The following is a 17,211-nucleotide window of genomic DNA, read 5'->3' on the forward strand; positions in this document are numbered from 1 at the left end:
GAAGCGGACGAGAAGCGGAGGCAGAGAGAGGCACTGTCAACCATGAAAGGATCGCAACGCGCAAGCCGAAGGGACCGGAGCTGGGATCGCGCGAGGAGCATGTCTCGCACACGAAGCAAGTCCACAAACCGATACGTCTCCTTCTCTCACCTGCCACCTCTGAAGACTGAAACTCTATCGACTGCTAAAAGCTCCAGTGAAAACAGCGGCAGTGTCCGGGCATCGCTGGAATACTCAACGATAAACGCACCAAATGTAGGTTGGGTGAGTGCACCACCCACTATGCAAATGCTTATGTGATAAGAAAATTTACACAGCAAACTTACCTGTTTAATGATATATAATAATTTATTAGTAATTAATATTTAATAATAAAATTATTTATAATAATATTAATGTTTATGTATTAGTGAATAATATTTATTATCTATTTATTAATTATTTAATAACTCAATAATAATGTGAGTAGGCTGTAATCACGGCAAAGTCAGCAGAACAGGTAGTCGAGTCGGTGCAGGTAGTCCCCTCTTCTCCTCTAGAACAACTCGAATCCAACCTAAACGATGTTGACAAAAAGTCACCAGTAAAGTTACAAAATTAGAAAAGGTTTTCGTAGCAATGGCACAGTTGAAGAACCTGCAAAAGGTAGAGGATAGACTACTGGTAATGGAGAAACACATGTATCGGTTATACAAGTCTAACATTAAACAACAAAAGAGGGCGAAAAAATCAAGAATTGAAGAGGCTAGGTGGATCACAGGCAACCGTCTATTAAAGCCTGGCCGTGGAATAGTAGGGGCTATGACAGAAAACGTTCGGTTTCGCAGGCTTTCCTCGACAGTGGCGAAGGTCGTACGGAAATTGTTTCCATTCAAGAATGTGGAAAAAATTCCAAATTATCGGGGTAGCCCGGCACCCCGGCATCGGAGCGACACCCGGGTAGTCACATTCGTCAACCGAAACATAACGGCACTGCAGCACGAGACTGGAAAAACCGAGATTGACCACTCGATGGTGGAGCTCACCTTGCGTAAGCGCACGGATAAGAGTCTATAAGTCTTGAATATGTGCAGCTCATCCAGACAAAGGAATTGCGATTTTAGAAACTTGTTTTTCAGAGCACAAAATCTAGCCAAAGGTGCTCCCTTGCTGGTAATGGGGGATTTCAACACGCAACATCCAGCTTGTGGGTAAAACACACTCTAGTCATAGGTAGGACCTTGTGCGAGACAATTCAATACCACAATCTACTACTAATCACCGACCCCATAAATCCAGCGAGGCAAGGTTATAGTGTGTCGTCAGACACAACACCCGGCCTCACCATTACACACGGCGGAGTCAAGGCACGTGGCGAAATAGCGGGGAAAACCTAGGCAGTGATCATAGAATCATAGAAATCGTAGTCAGCAAGGTTATCCCAGTTACGAAAATGCGCAAGCACAAAATCACTTGCTGGGAAACTTTCAGTAGCATGGGCGCGACGGCAAGCGAACCGATACGCAACATAGGGGAGTGGAGTAAGAAAATTGTCGAGGCTGCTTAAGAAGCAACGGACGAGATAGAGACGGACGAAGGGATCAAAATGACAGACAGCCGCCTCATCGGCTTATGGAGGAGAAAGAAAAAATTAGAGGAGAAATTAAACGTAAAAGATGGGACGTGAGCGTGAGGCTGCCGGAGTACCAGGAGCAGTGCGTGCGGTGGAAGACGTCCCGAGCCTCCTGACCAAGTTCGAGGCCCGGTTCCAGCCCGAGGTGGGGACATTCACCGGCACGGCGGCAAGCATTCAGGTGGCAGAGGGAGCACCGCCCCGTCCAGCCCGACTGCATGGACGGCGTCATCCAGCAGCTGCTGCACCGGCGAGAGGCCGGCACCAACGGCGGCGGGGTGCTGGGCACCAACGGCCGCCTGCTGCACCTGGTGGTGCTGGGTGCCAGGGCCAGCGCCCAGCAGGTGGCGTAGGCTATGCGGCAGGTGCACCCGCAGGGCTTCCGGCTCGACGACAAGGCCGACTACGCGCTGGACTTCAGGATCATAGACAGCGACGTGAACCTGCCGCACAACTAGTTCCACACGGAGCCCCTACCCCACAGCTGCCTGTGCGTGTACGCCAGCCAGCCGGGACTGGAGTACATCCGCGAGAGCCTCGAGAAGACCCTGCTGGCCAACCTGGAGCAGGAGGACCGACTGCCCTTCCACGGCCTGCCCCTGGTCATGGTGTTTGCGGGCCAGGGGGACTTCATGCGCGAGGAGGGCATCAACCGGGCGAAGAGCCTGCAGTGCCCCTTCGTGGACGACGGCGGCGGCCTGGACCCCGTGCGGCTGGAGCAGGCGCTGTGCGCACTGGTGGAGAGCATCAAGCGGCAGGCGGGCCGGCTGCACATCTACCAGGCGCTGCCCGCGGTCGCGGGGCCCCGGCCGGACCTGCGGCTGATGCTGTGCATGCTGTGCGGGGACCCGTACGCGCCCGAGCAGGTGCTGGTGCCCCTGCTGGGGCAGCCGGGCTGCCTAGCCACGGGCCCGCTGCACTGCCTCAGCCTGGACTCCTTCAAGGGGAGCCAGCTTCACCGACCGCTGCCAGCACAGCACCAGGGGCTGGTGCTACTCGCGCCACTGTGGCGCCACGCGCAAGTCCTTCGACACCGGGAAGGCTGACAGCTGGTGCGAGTGTGACACAGGCAGCACCTAATGCTGCCACAACGGCCCCGACACCTGTGCCCCGGCGGAGTGAGAGACTGCGGAGACATCCGGACCGGCACTCGCCGGGGGGACAGGGGTTGTTTTGTGTTTGTGTAGGACAAACAAACTTGGGGGTGAGGGGTGTGACAAGTGTGTGGCGCCCCCCATCCCTGATATTCGTTGACCGCTAAGTTCAGTGGCCCCACTAGGCTCGGTGGGCAACATTGTGGGTGGCCGGGCAATAAACACCGCCGAGCACGGCTGCTCGGGGGTCAGTCACCGTCACCACCAGCACGCTGCATGTCGTCTCTCGGCTGGAGGGTACCCCTACACTCACAGGTTCACGAACGCGGGTCTAAATCGTGACAGGAACCTACGTAAGAGGATTCAAGCCTTAAGTAGAGAGATAGAGAGAGAGTAAATGTTTATTGAAAAAGGAGAAGAGGTCGGCCTGAGAAATTATTCTTGGGCCTGCTACTTCCCTCTGGGGGGAGGGTACTGGGGACAGAAAGAGAAAGGAATGAATATGGAAGGTATGGGGAATGACAATGAAAGCGACAAATGAACTACGTACAAGCAGTAAACCAATAAACGTCTCACGTACAACGGGGCTCTGAATCAGATGACTACAGTTCACTTTTAAGCACATGACTATCATCCATGAAAAAAAAAGAAACTGCTCAGACATTATTTCGCAGTCTGTTCAATTTTGCCACAACCTAGAGGCGAGAATCCAAAGAGGAGTCACCAAGAAATGTAAGCAGGGCTTTAACGGCTAGGCTTTGCTTCCTGTTGTCAGCCCACGTGCCCAAAATCTTTTGTTCGGACAGAGGGCCAGTGTCCAAGCGTAGTAAAGCTGTCTCAAGGTTCATTCGCTCACTCGAGTACTTTGGACAAGCACGAAGCAAATGTTCGATAGTCTCAGGACAACCGCACAGAAGGCAGTCTGGGCTGTCCTCTCGCCCGATTGTGTGAAGATACTTCCGAGTCAATGCTACTCCAAGACGCAGCCTGTGTAGCTATGTCTCTTGACTTCGACGAAGACGAGGAGCATGACTGACCCAGAACGTCCGCTCTGGATTGAGCTTGTGAAGGCGTTCATGTCGATTCTGCGGGTCCGACGAATGCAAGGCTGCAGCTTGTTTACGCGCTCCGTAGAGTATCGCGTTAGCATCCTGCCTTGTGATGGGTATAGACAGGACAGTTACATAGTGGTGTGCCTGCTGTGCTTCTGCATCCGCCAACTCATTTTCTCGATGCCACAGTGACTTGGTATCCACTAAAACACCACCGTGTGGCCCTTTTCATTCAACTCTTTAAAAAGGATAGCGACATCAGTGGTCAGCTGATCGTACGCGCCTCTCTTCATTGGGTACCTTAGTACCTGCAGCGCTGGTTTGCAGTTGCAAAAGATAATCCACTGCGGTGGCCTTTCATAAGAAATGGTGCGGAGCGCTTCGCGTAAACTGACCAGTTTTGCTGCGGTAGACGACGTCCTGTAAGCAATCTTGAAACGTTTGGTCAGGTCCTTCCCAGGCATAACCACTGCCGCTGCCGACGAAGACGCCGTGACCGAGCCGTCAACAAAAACATGCGACGCCTCTCCGTACATTTCATTGATGTAAAATAGTAAAATTTGTCTTAGGACCGAAGACGCCATGTGGGATTTTTTACCGATTCCAGGAATCGACAACCGCACTTGTAGATAAGGTACAATCCATAGAGGCACTTGTGATATTTTGGCGACTGCAAATCTGAAGGGAATCAAATGTTGCTGCGCCGAAATACTTCGGGGGTAGTTTGAATTCGGCCGGTACCTGAAAACACTTGACAGTGGATGGCACTCTTGTCTTGTCAGATGTCGGAGGTGCACACGAAGAGGTTCTTGCGCGAGGTAGACTTGAATTGGGCAGACTCGCGCTTCTGCGATCGTTCCACGTGTTGATATGCATCGAGGCAACCCCAAACAGATTTGTAGCGCTTGTGCCTGTGCACTTTGAAGCACGCGTAATGACGATCGCCGAAGATTACACAGTATCGGGGCGCTGTATTGCAAATAGCCAATAAAGAGCGCCTGGTAAAAGCGCAACAGCGATGAAACCGATGGGCTCCATGATTTCCCTGCCATATGTGGAAGGACGTGGGTGAAACTTTGTAATTTCCTTCTTAGTGCCGAGACATGTTTTGACCATGACAGATCTCTATCAATTGTCACGCCGAGAAATTTATGATGCGTGACACATGGAATAACAGCTCCTTCGATCTTTACCGGGTAGCATATCAATGGGTTTTCGGGTAAATGCCAATGTTGCACTTTTTGACGTTGAAATTTCAAGTCCTTGGCGACGTAGGTACGTCAAAGTGGCAGATACTGCTTTCCGAAGCCGTGCTTGCACGTGAAGTCGCGTTACACCTGATGTCCAAATGCAAATATCATTCGAATGGGCAGATACTGATACTGTTTTAGGGAGCACTTTAGTGATTCCTATGAGAGCCAGGGTAAATAGCGTACGGCTGAGGACTCCTCCTCGTGGCATGCCGCGCGTGACGGGGTGATCGGATGTCACTCCATCAAGAGTGGACATAAAAACCATCCGTCAGCGGAGAGAGCTTGCTATCCACTGATGCAACCGTCCTCCAATACCAATGGACTCAAGGGCATCCAGAATGACATCATGGGACACATTATCAAATGCTCTCCTAATGTCCAGGAACACCGCAGCTGTAAGACGACGGCGGTGTTTCTTGTTCTCGACGGTAGTCACAAGGTCAATAACGCTGTCTATTGAGGAACGTCCTTTGCGAAAGCCTGTCACGGCGTCTGGGTACAAGCCACGCTTCTCCAGAAACCATTCCAGACGAGCGAGCACCATACGCTCCATCACTTTGCTGACACAGCTAGCCAATGCCACTGGCCTGTAGGACGAAATGTCTCGTGGAGACTTGCCAGGCTTCAGGACAGCCACTAAACGACTTCTTTTCCAGTGGTTTGGGACAGACCCAGAACACCAATAGAAGTTGTAGAGGTCTAACAGAGCTTTGTTTCCTTGCGTGGCGAGATGGCAAAGTGCACGGTACGTTATTCCATCAGGCCCAGGAGCTGTAGAATGAGCCGAAGCAGAGAGGGCTACAATGAGCTCGTGGAGCGTAAAAGGCACGTCTAGGCGGCTATCCGCAGTTGGAGGAGCACAGCGATGTAATGGAACCATGCCTGCAGCATTGTTCCTTGCCACTTGAATGCAGAAGTCTTCGGCAACATCTGTGTCCGTGCGGTTCTGGTATACGGCCAGAGCTCGAAATAAATGCTGCTGAGTGGGTGTAGATGGCAACGCCAGAACGATTTGCCATATCCTAGAAAGTGGCTTTCGTGGGTCTAATCTGGAGCAGAATTATCTCCAGCGTTGTCGGCCAAGCTTCTCTAAATAACGCTGCACATGTTTCTGAGCTTTGCGAGACGCTCTCAGGCCAGAGATAGCTTTCGTCCGTCTGTACCTACTTTCAGGGCGACGTCTAACAGCGCGAAGCATCTGATACAAAGCGTCCCCCGGATTCCCTTGAGAGGAGCATGTGGCACTTCGTGATGCATTCCTGGTTGTCTGGACAATGCTCAGTTCAAAATCAGTCAGGGAATCCAAGCTATTACACGACAATTCAACAGAATACCGAAAGGCCTGCCAGTCAGTATAATGTTGTACCCGTGTTCGTTGTGAACCTTGGTACCAAGTAAACTGAACATATGTGGGCACGTGGTCACTTCCGTAGGAGTCAACATCAGCGCACCACGCGGCTTTGGACACAAGGCGTCTAGATATAAGGGCGAATTCTAGGCAGCTGCTGTAAGTTGCGCCCTGGAAAAATGTCGGCGAACCATCATTCAGAATGTCCAAATCGTGAATCTGAATAAAGTTCGCGAGACGTCGCCCTCTTGTGGTGTTCACAATGCTTCCCCAGATCTCATGGTGCGCATTGAAGTCACCTACAATGATGTGAGGTCCAGGGCAGCCGTCAATAATCGTGTCCAAGTGGTTATCATCGAATCGTGCACGTGGTGACACATATCCACCTATCACTGAAAATGTGTTGGTCTTACACTGCACCGTGACAGCAACATATTCATTGCTGCTGTGAGCCGGAACTTGGTGCCTAATATAGGTTAAGTCACGGCGAATGCAGACTGACACTTTGCTGGATTTTCCACTCGCATCAGACGAAAATTGTTCATATCCAGATAGACGAAATGACGTTATATTTGGCTCACAGATCACAATAATAGGAAAGCGGTTTTTCAACACCCTTTGCATGAAATCTTCCAGGCGACCTTTCAGACCTCGAGCATGCCATTGGAGAATGAAGGACTGACGAATTCTTTCCTGCAGGGTCGGTTATTGCGACATCAGGGCCATTGTGCTTGTTGTTGGTTGAACGAGGCCAAAAAGGGCTCCACAGCATCCAGGATTTGTACAGCTGTCTGCGCAACTGGTGTTTTGACGCCGACCAATAACAAACGCAGGGCAGCTATCAGCTGCTTCAACATCGCCTTGATTTGCTCATCTGTAGTCGAGACTTGTCCCCTATCTTTGTACGTGTTCGGATGCTCCTCTGTTTGATTGAGTTGAGTATGACGCTTTTTCAGGACTCGAGAGTATAGTTCTCCTTTACGCTGCTTTGCTTGTAAATGCCGAGATGGCTCTTTTGCGGATGAAGTCGTGTTTGGAAGTGGCAACTCAGGTGCCGCTGAGCAGTTTGTTTCTCTTGGACGCTGCTTTACTTGTAATGGCTGTTGTGTGGACTCGGTCGTGTTTGGAGGACCTGGCCGCTCAAGTGACAATGAGCATGGCGAAACGTGTGCACTGTCCTTCACATTTGCGGATTCCAAAGATGGCAATACTGGGAAGTGCTGTTCATCAGATGGCTTTGTAGCTTGTGGTGGAGACTCAGGCCCAGAAAGGAACGCCTTCCTTTGATGTAACGCACTCACGCGAAACGGGCATCCACTGTAGCTGGCTGGGTGATTTTTTGGAGCTGACCAGAGTAAATGTGGCACATATCTGCAGTCAGATGAACAAATAAATGGGAGACGCGAAAACGTGGAAGTTACTTAAACACCTACTCGATCCGGGAAATGCCGATGGAGGGCGTGTCAGCCACTGCAAACCCTAGTCTACAAGTTCGAGGGAACCACGCAAGGCTTACTAGACGAGGTCCGTAACCGATACCTGGTGCTGTTCACCCGCGAAACTCTTCCCCAATACACGGGCGCCGCAAACGAGGCCCTGGACGCCCCTCTTACAGTAGCGGAAGTTAGAGCAGAGGTTAATCGCCTTAAAAGCAAAACTGCTCCCGGGACACACAAAGTAAGCAACAAAATGCAAGCGGCTTAGCCCCTAGTAAGCGGCTGTATGCCGCTGCATGTAAGTGGCTTAGCCGCTTAGGTGCAAAAATGCTAGGACAGCGGGGAGATTTCTTCGTAATAGAAAAGGGTTAATCTGACCCTCATTCTGAAACCTGGAAAAACACTGAGCCTCAAAAATCTAAGGCCGATCTCTATCACGTCATGTGTCGGCATGATAATTGAAGGCGTAGTCCTGACCAGACTTAGCCGATATCTCGAGGACGAGGAAGTGTACCCGGACTCAATAACAGGATTCAGAGCTAAGCTTTGGTCTGCGATGTAATGCTCCAGATGAAAGCGGACATCATAAACTACGCCGTTAAAAATAGTAAAATCATCGTCGGTCTTGACGTTGCCAAAGCCTTCGACAACGTTAGACACACAGCCTTCCTTCACAACTTGAACAAGTTAAACGTAGGCGCTAAAACTTACAACTACCTGCGAAATTTCCTCTCAGATCGTACGGCAAAGATAGAACTGGGTGGTATGTCCCTCGAAAACATCAATCTAGGCAGCAAGGAAACACCACAAGGTTCGGTACTATCTCCTTTCCTTTTTAATGTGGCTATGATAGGACTCCAGGAAAAAGTCGACAGGATAGAAGGTCTAAGGTACACCATGTATACGTACGATCTCACGCTGTGGGTAAATAGTGGCAGCGATGGACATACTGAGATCGTTCTTCAGAATACAGGCTGGACTGAAATGTTGGGACCAAAAATCGGAGCCGCTTTTCTTCGTCCCCAAAAACAACCGAAAGATGGGCAGAAATGATTGCAACATACAACTGAAGACCGGCGGAACGCCTATACCCGCAAGGGACAAGCTCAGAGTCCCCGGGCAGTACGTTTAGGACTTCGGTAGAAATACTCATACCATCCGAAAACGCCGTCGCACAAATTTGCAGAATGTTAAGGCGTATCTCTAACAAGCACGGGGGAATAAAAGAGATTAATCTACTCAGGCTCTTTCAATCCTTTGGCGTTAGTAGGGTACTCTTCGTAGCCCCCTTCATGGAGATAACCGGGGCAGAAAAAAGTGTGATCGACATCATAATTAGAAAAGGCATCAAACGTCTGCTAGATCTTCTACCAAACGCTTCTACGGCAAAATACTTAGTATGGTTGTATCTAATACCATCGATGAACTCACTGAGGTGGAAAATTGTCACAACAACAACGGCTGCTGAGCAGCAAGACGCGGCGGAGAATATTAGAGCGTCTGGGATACGAGACAGGAGAAAGAGTCAAATACAGTATCGAGCTACCCAGGCAGCTCAGGGAAAAAAATTACACCCATCTTCCCGAAGGGAACCATGAGTAGGATGCGGAGCGTCATGGGGGTCCCGTTTGCGTTTTCGGTATGTTGCTTAGCCAAATTTGGTGGAAATGTAGTGAACCTCGTAATGCTCATTTATCCTACTCATGTTTCCCTTGGGGGAGATGGGTGCACTTTTCCGTATTGCATGGGTATATACGCGAGCGAGACTAGATTAAAGTGGTATCTAAAGGTCTCGTTTCCGAAGTTCGAGATCCGCAGCTCTACGTTGACGCTTAGAAGCAGCTTCGCGTTGTCGAACGGTGGTGGAATCCGCAATTCTATGTTGACGTTTAGAAGCTGCTTCTCGCTGACGTAGCTGAGGGTCCGTTGCTCGATTTAAACGTTTACGTTCAGCGTCGCGTTGTCGTTGTTGTTCCTCTTCTATGGCACGTACCATCGGGGGGGATTGGCCATGAAACGGTGGCGTGCGGACGCCAGACCACCACCGACGCCGCCGGTCATACCCCCGAGCAGAGGACGCTCCGCATCTAAAACTTACTGTGTCACCGCTGCCAAGAAACATGAGCCCGATGCGTCACGAGGCTAGACGTAAAAGTAAAGCTAGAGCTCTGCAAATTAGATATGGTGGCAGGACTGACGTCCTGTACACAGACGCAGTGCCATATCAGATGAAAAAACTTTCGCGGCAGTGTAGGTTAAAGAAAACGGGGTCCCTGTTTCGTGCTGCACGATACTCAGCAAAGACGTAACGGAGACAGAAGCGTCAGCCATCGCTCTGGCGATGACTCAATCAGGAATGAAAACGATCGTGAGCGACTCGAAGTCAGGCATCAGAAACTTCGATCAAATAAGGATGTCCAGTGTCGCATGAACGATCCTCGCGAACGCAAAGGCGCCCATCGAGCAGGCAACATTAGTGTGGGCACCAGCTAGTGAGGGTCTCGAGGGAATAAAAAGGCACATGCGACCGCCCGAGGTCTGAGAGATCGGACGATCGTAGCTGCAACCGAAACAGACGCGGTTCCTCTATACGCGGAGCCCTTCCTGAGTGCAGACGACGGGTTAGGAAATTTTCACGAAATAGTACAATACCATAGACAAGCGAGGAAAGTACTACCTCCGGCTCACCCGCAGCTTACTAGAAAAGAGGAGATATACTGGAGAAGGTTACAGGCGGGAGTCTTCCCAAACCCCGTATTGTACAGTAAATGGCGCCCCAAAGTATCTGATTCCAAATGTAAAAAATGTCAGGGCATGGTATCTCGTTTGCATGGTTTGCGTGAGATATGCTCTTTATAAAGAAGAAAATGCAGATACGTTTGCCAACATGGATACGTCGACATGCTACTCTGCAGGATGGGGATTGGGGAAAGATAGATGAGTAGTAAAAAGAGGAGTAGTAGGTGAAAGAGGAAAAAGAAAGAGCTAGGGTCATATAGAGGGACATGTGGCGTAGCATAGGCTGTCTGCTAAGAGGTGCTATAAAGTCTCAGCGACGCCAATATTTTCAAGGTGGCCAAATAACGCATCCAGGACTTTCCGTGGAGATGATGGATAATGCCATTGTTCAAGTAGCAGACTCAGCGTAATTGGTCCAGGGTGAAGACATGTCATCCTTCCTTCGCTCTAACCAACTCCTTCAGTGTAGGCGGATCACTCTAGCAGTACATGCCCGATGGTTTCTGGGGCGCCACAGTTGTTCAATGTGGGCTTGGACTTTCGCCTATGCGATGTAAGCAGGCATTAGTGAATGCCGCATTGAGTCGCAGTCTTTGAAACAGTGTTTCCCGGCGGTGAGGTAGTCGTCCTGGCAGCCTGTCTTATCTGTGGGTCAATTGAGTACAGAAAATCATGATGATGTTCCGGCAGGGTCAATAAGCGGTTTCTTTCTGCTAGAAATGGGGCCTTGGTCATAGTTGAGCCATCCTTTTTTGTAAAGAAAATATTTATTTCATTTTTCATTTCTAGGCCCCTTCATGCAGCCTAATCTGCTCTCTGATTTCCTAGAACACCGCAGTATCCAGGGAGCCCCTAGAGGGTTACGCGATGGCTAGCAGCGTAAGCGAGATGGTGCAGGTATTTTCATTCGCGCTGGTTGTGGTCGTGGATGCTGAAGCAGCTAGCGCGTCGCAGGCTTTCTAGAGCGGCTTTCAAGTGAGTTAATATGGCCGATTGGGTTGGTGGCTGACGAAGTAGGTACCGGATGGCTTTTGTGATCCTATAAAGTTCATCTAGTGTGGACGAAGTCGCTCGCTCGAGCCGGCATGAGCGTCATTTGTTAGCTGACGGGATAAAAATCCCTGAAGAACTGCGCTCAGATGTTCCCGATCCACTTGTAAAAATATGGGTCGTTGTGGAGTAAAATTTGTGAAAAGGGCAAGTGTAACCTGAAGTAGGATAGTTTGGGATATGTGCTTTTTTGAATCAATTCCAGGTATTGAATGTTCTATGGCAACAGGTGACAAAGTTCATGGCGGAAACCGAGTGGCATGGTCTGCGGTGCTTGATTAGGCACGGAAGTATCAATTGCCCACATTGTTCTTTCCTAGCTTGAAGCGTCTTGATCCGCACTACAAGCCAGGAAATGGGTTGTGGAATGCAGCCTCTACCTCAAGTAATTTCGTAGCGTCTCCTGTAGCTGTAGCACATCCATAGGGAGGCACCCAACTTCTGCAAGAGTCCCACAACATGATGAGCCTGCAGGGAGGCCAAGGCACTTCCTCAGACAGATGTTCCTTGCCGCTTCCAGCTGTTTTCTGCTTGTCGGGGACAGTGTGTGCAGGACGGTAAGGAATACCATCTACATGTGCCTTGAAGTGGAGCACCGCCGAGCGACAACCACTGCCCCAGCGATTGCCCCAAAAATATCTAATAATTTTTGATGCCGCTAAAATTTGCGTACGTAATCGTTTTGCTTCTGGGGAACAGGAGAGGTTTCTGTCTATGACAACGCAAGGTACATTTGGGTTCGTACGCAATGCAGAGGCCGGCCTCTGATGATTAAATGATCGCCATGGCGACACTATTTTTGGAGGAAAGATGGAGTCCTCTCGGCGATAGGTATGCCGCTATTCTTTCAAGAGCCTTCTGCAGCTTCGGCTGTGGGATCCGACGCGATGTTGACGCACTCCAAACACATACATCATCCGCGTATAGTGTGACTTTGACATACCAGGAGAGAGCGCGTTTAAGGTGAATAAGTGTAAGATTAAACACAAGCGGGTTTAAGACTGCTCCTCGAGGGACGCCTCTATTGACATCACAGCATGGTGTTGGGCCTTCTTCTGTGCACATTAAAAGATTTTGTCCGTCGAGATAGTTGGCCATCTATGCATATAGTCTCCCTCCTAAGCCGAGTGCAATAAGAGATGTTAGGATTGCATCATGGTACACAGAGCCAAATGCTGCCTTGATGTCTAATACCACTGCACTTGGAATATAGCCAGAATTTAGTTGTTCTACTAAAGATGATAACGGTGCAATTATGTTGTCAATGGCCGATCGATTCTGCCGAAGGCCGTTCCTGTCAGGGGGTAAAGTTTCCTGGTTTCTTCATACCAATTTATCCTTTTGATGATCATTTTTTTCATTATTTTTCAATGCATCTGAGGCGGGCAATTGGTCGAAAAGAGTCATAGCCTGTCGGTGGCTTTCTAGGCTTCAGAACAAAAGTAATCTTCGCTAGCTTCTATTAAGGAGGAACGATTCCATGCAACCACATAGCGTTATAGTACTCCATACATGCAAGCGAGAATGGCGTGATAAATTCCAAATACCCTCATAAGTAATGTCATCGTAACCAGAAGAAGAGCGTTTTTTGACATCGGGTGTAGCCTCATTAAGTTCGTGTTTCGAGAACGGGTTATCTAATGATGCCATAGCAGCTGGAGGTGAATAGAAATGATTTAACTGTGGGCGCGTTCTTGCTGATGTGGTGGCGGACAGCAGCTTGCAATATTCTTCAGCGGCTTCCCTATGAGAAATATTCTCATGCAATAAGAGCACGCTGAATGGGCGTAGTAGCGAGATGTTGTTACTCATGCCTTTACTACACGGCAGATGTGCGACAAATGATTGCGAACAGCCAATTTCGCGGAAAACTCTTGCCATCGCTGCATGTCTTAACTTCTCGAAATGGCGTCTCACGCGTCTCGGTGCCCTACGTGCTTGCTGCATGTCTTCCAAAGTTTCGGTGCGTCGAGCCTTCTGCTGTGTAGGCCTGTGAATGGCTCGTAGCATCTCATACTCCTCATCATATCTGACATTTGTAGGACTTTTCATAACACGCGATGATTCCCGCAGGCAGCGAGCAATGATAGGAATTATGTCATCACCGCTAGTTGATGCTGTAATCCTATAACCGACAGTCTTTTCATAGGCCTCCCATTTAGTACAATTACTGATCTTCGCTCCTAATCGGAGCGCATCTTTGTGAAGGCAAGAAAGCAAAACTGGGTAGTGGTCGCTGCTCCTTGTTTCCAGGTCTGTGCCCCAGAAAAATGTTGCAGCCCAGCTGCTTGAAATAAAAGACACGTCAATGCAGCTGCTCACTTCGATGTTTTTCGTTTAGGTGACGCTGCCGTCGTTAAGAGACTGAGCATAGTACTTGATCAGCTGCTCGGCTAGGCGCGCTCCCCGGGAATTTGTATGTGCGCTGCCTTAGCTCTCAATGTGCGCATTAAAGTCACCGCAAATTAGGTAAGGTGGGGACGTGCCAGCAATATTTTCTAACCGCGAGGCGCCAGAGCGGTTGCTTGGCTCTATGTAAGAAGCAATAAAGTTAAGCACTGGGTACCAATTCTGGTTTTCCCACAGTGGTACTCTTCGGGTTGATCAGCAGGCGCAGCAGCGCTTGCTACTGGCACATCATGACGGACGGCAATAAAAAGTCGACTTGGGCCGCTTAAGCAGTGGGAATGAAGCAATTGATAACTCTTTAACTTAAAATGTTTAACTCGAGATTCAGATATAAGATCAACGGAAATTGATATGTCCGCACAAGCTGATATGAATCAGCTAGTTTCGAGCGTAGGCCACGTGCATTCCTTTAAAATTTGTACAAGTTTTGAGAGTTGCGTTAATAAGCGGTTTTGAGCAGTGGGTCTCCGATGCCATCAATTTTGTTGTGCTCCAGAGAGATACCACGCAGCTGATGATGTGGAGGCCACGAAAGGTTCCAAAGAGAATACCGCTTCTACCTCGGGAATATGGCCATAGGATGGGGTTGGCGCGCAGCAGTGCCTTGATTGCCGGAAAGAGCATGGGGATAAGTATGCCAGTAATGTCAGGCTGCGTGGCCTGAGCTGACATCTGTCCACGTTCCCGGCGGAGACGTCGAGTTGAGGGGGAGTCTGCGTCCTGTGAGCAGACATCAGGTGTCGCATGATTGATTGTGTTTGTTGGATGATCCCGTGTGGCCTGCGCGTAGCACTTGCTTGTGGGAGCTTCGCCCTGAAGCGGAGGGTAACTTGAAGGCACAGTCACAGGTGAAAACACAACTTCTGGGTTTGATGGTGCTCAAGTCGGGAAGGAGCTTTCCCTTCTACTTGCTCGACACTGCGTGCAAGAGTAGCTGCCTTTTTCTTCGGGCAAGCTCCACACGACGCGGGATGTGGGCTGCCACAGTTTGCGCACCAGGGTTGGTTGTGCGAGGTAGAGTCCTTGTGTGGGTGGTCCCCAGAGCATATTTTGCGGCGAAGTTTTTCTCTGTAGTTCCTGTAAATGTGGCCGTGTTTGCGGCAGCGCGAATCACTATGTAGCAGATCCAGTGTACTCGCCTACCGGGAAGCTGTTAAAGCCAAGACACACCCGAGCTAGCAGAGGTGAACCTGTCTTGAAGTCCAAGACGATTGAGCGTCGGCGGGTCTCAGCAATGACTTAATTTTCATCTCGTATGTAGGTGACGTGCCGAGGAGTATAGATAACACCTTGGTCTCTAAGGTAGTTCCCTAGTGCCTATCCAGTGTACTCAAGGTTCACACCTAGGATTTTCCCATACGTTGCCATGTACGATCGCGGCACGCGCACCTCAACTGGTACACCAGCAAGGGTGGAGACATGTAGAAGTCGGTTCGCTGCAGCCAGGGACGACACGGTCACATCAAGCCTACCACCTTTGTCAGGTGATGTGTTAAAACTTTTTCTTGTGCCGTCGCCACGACTTCTGACGCCAATACGTTGGGGTTGGCTTTCCACGAACCACAACCTTCCGCTGGTTCAAAAAAAAAACGAATTCCGGAGGCTCGCTTTTTTTCTTGTAAGTGACAAGGGTAAAGTCGCCTTGGTTCACTTCCGTGTCGGTAGCGTCAAAGCAAACGTTCCGATCAATGGTCTTTTGGGTAACTAGCACGATATTTAGGAGCTGACGGGCTTTCGAGGTTATCATCGGGAGTATTCATGCGAAACTGCAGAAGTCCCTGGGTTAGGTCCGCTTGGAGCGGCCAGGCCCTGATTGGTTCCATACAGTATGGCAGCATGAAGCGCAGGTGATGACTGCACATTGCTGAGCTGCAGGGTGCGCACGCAGCTTCACCGAAGCCATTTGACACGGGGAGTTCGCCCTTGCGAAATCGCTGGTTGCTTGTAATAGGGCAGCGCAAACAATTGCAAACACCCACAAGTACCAAACGAAGAATAACTCCAGAGCAGCAAGAACTACCAGCCGCTTGAGCCGATCTTCGTCATCGTCCACCCCTTCTTGCCGCCTAATGTTATAACTATCAACTTCAGTTCCGTTGCGCGCCGAGTGGTTGGGCGCGTCCGTTTCATTGCGTGCTGAGTACCATCGCACAAAGTTTGTCATTCTACAGTTTCTCTGCCGAAATCGTACAAATATATACACACAGGATGTAAAAATAGAAATGTCTGGCACTCGTGTTCATTGCACCACTGCCGCGCATCAGGGTGTCCCCGTTCTAGTGAACAATCCCTCGTTCTGTTTTCTTCCCCGCACGGGGCACCTTGAGTATTCATGGTGACGGTGTTGGCGACACCGCGGACCCCGAGCCCCCAACATAAACTGTAACCTACCGTGGTGATGTGTTTAAAGGTGAAGGGTAGAAGCCTCAAACGGTGGCCGTCGGAGCACAGGTCAAGCTCCGGCGGATGGGCTCCCTGTCTGTCTACCAGGCAGGGAGCTCCAGGACCTCTCAGGCTATCAGGGTAAGGTTTGAGAAGAAAGTACCCCCGTCCCCTGGTTCTATTACATGCCATATGGTAAATCGTAAACCCCCCCCCAAACATCATCGGACCTTGAAAAGGGTCCGCACCGAAGAATCTTTTCCACCTCTTCCTGCCATCAACTCACCGAAACCTGACAACTACCCACGTTTTTTTATACAGTGAACTCTCATTTCTACGAACGTCGGTTTACCGAATATTTCAGAATAATGAACTTTTAAAAAATCCCCGGCGGTTTTCTTTGGAACTCAATGCAAAAATCTTTCAGTTAAACGAATATCGGAATAGTGAATATTTCAGTTAAACGAACTTGATCAGTGGACACGGGCTCATTTTTGAAATCGGTTCAACGAAGCTTTGCCCTCTACATCGCTGTCGCAGCCGACGCCCGCCACCCGAAAATCGCCGTTCCAGCGGTGGCGGCGCAACATCGCTGGCGTTGACAGCGCTGCTAAGACAGCGGCGGTGAGATAGATGAACTACGGCTGCACAGCGGCTGTGCGGGAGTGGAAAAAATGGCGCGTCTTTGTGTGTGCTGGCTGTGGTCACGTAAGCGTTGTTGTGTGCCTGCTTTTGGACTGCAGTTCGTGCGCCAAGCGCCCACTTTCGCAATTAGTTCTACGAAGCGAAGCGGTTGTCTCTCTCAGACAAGCTGCAAATCCTTCATCGTCTGGACA

This window comes from Haemaphysalis longicornis, unplaced genomic scaffold, assembly GCF_048455015.1.
Source record: "Haemaphysalis longicornis isolate Haplotype H1 unplaced genomic scaffold, Haemaphysalis longicornis Haplotype H1 scaffold_11, whole genome shotgun sequence".
Taxonomy (NCBI): Eukaryota; Metazoa; Arthropoda; class Arachnida; order Ixodida; family Ixodidae; genus Haemaphysalis; species Haemaphysalis longicornis.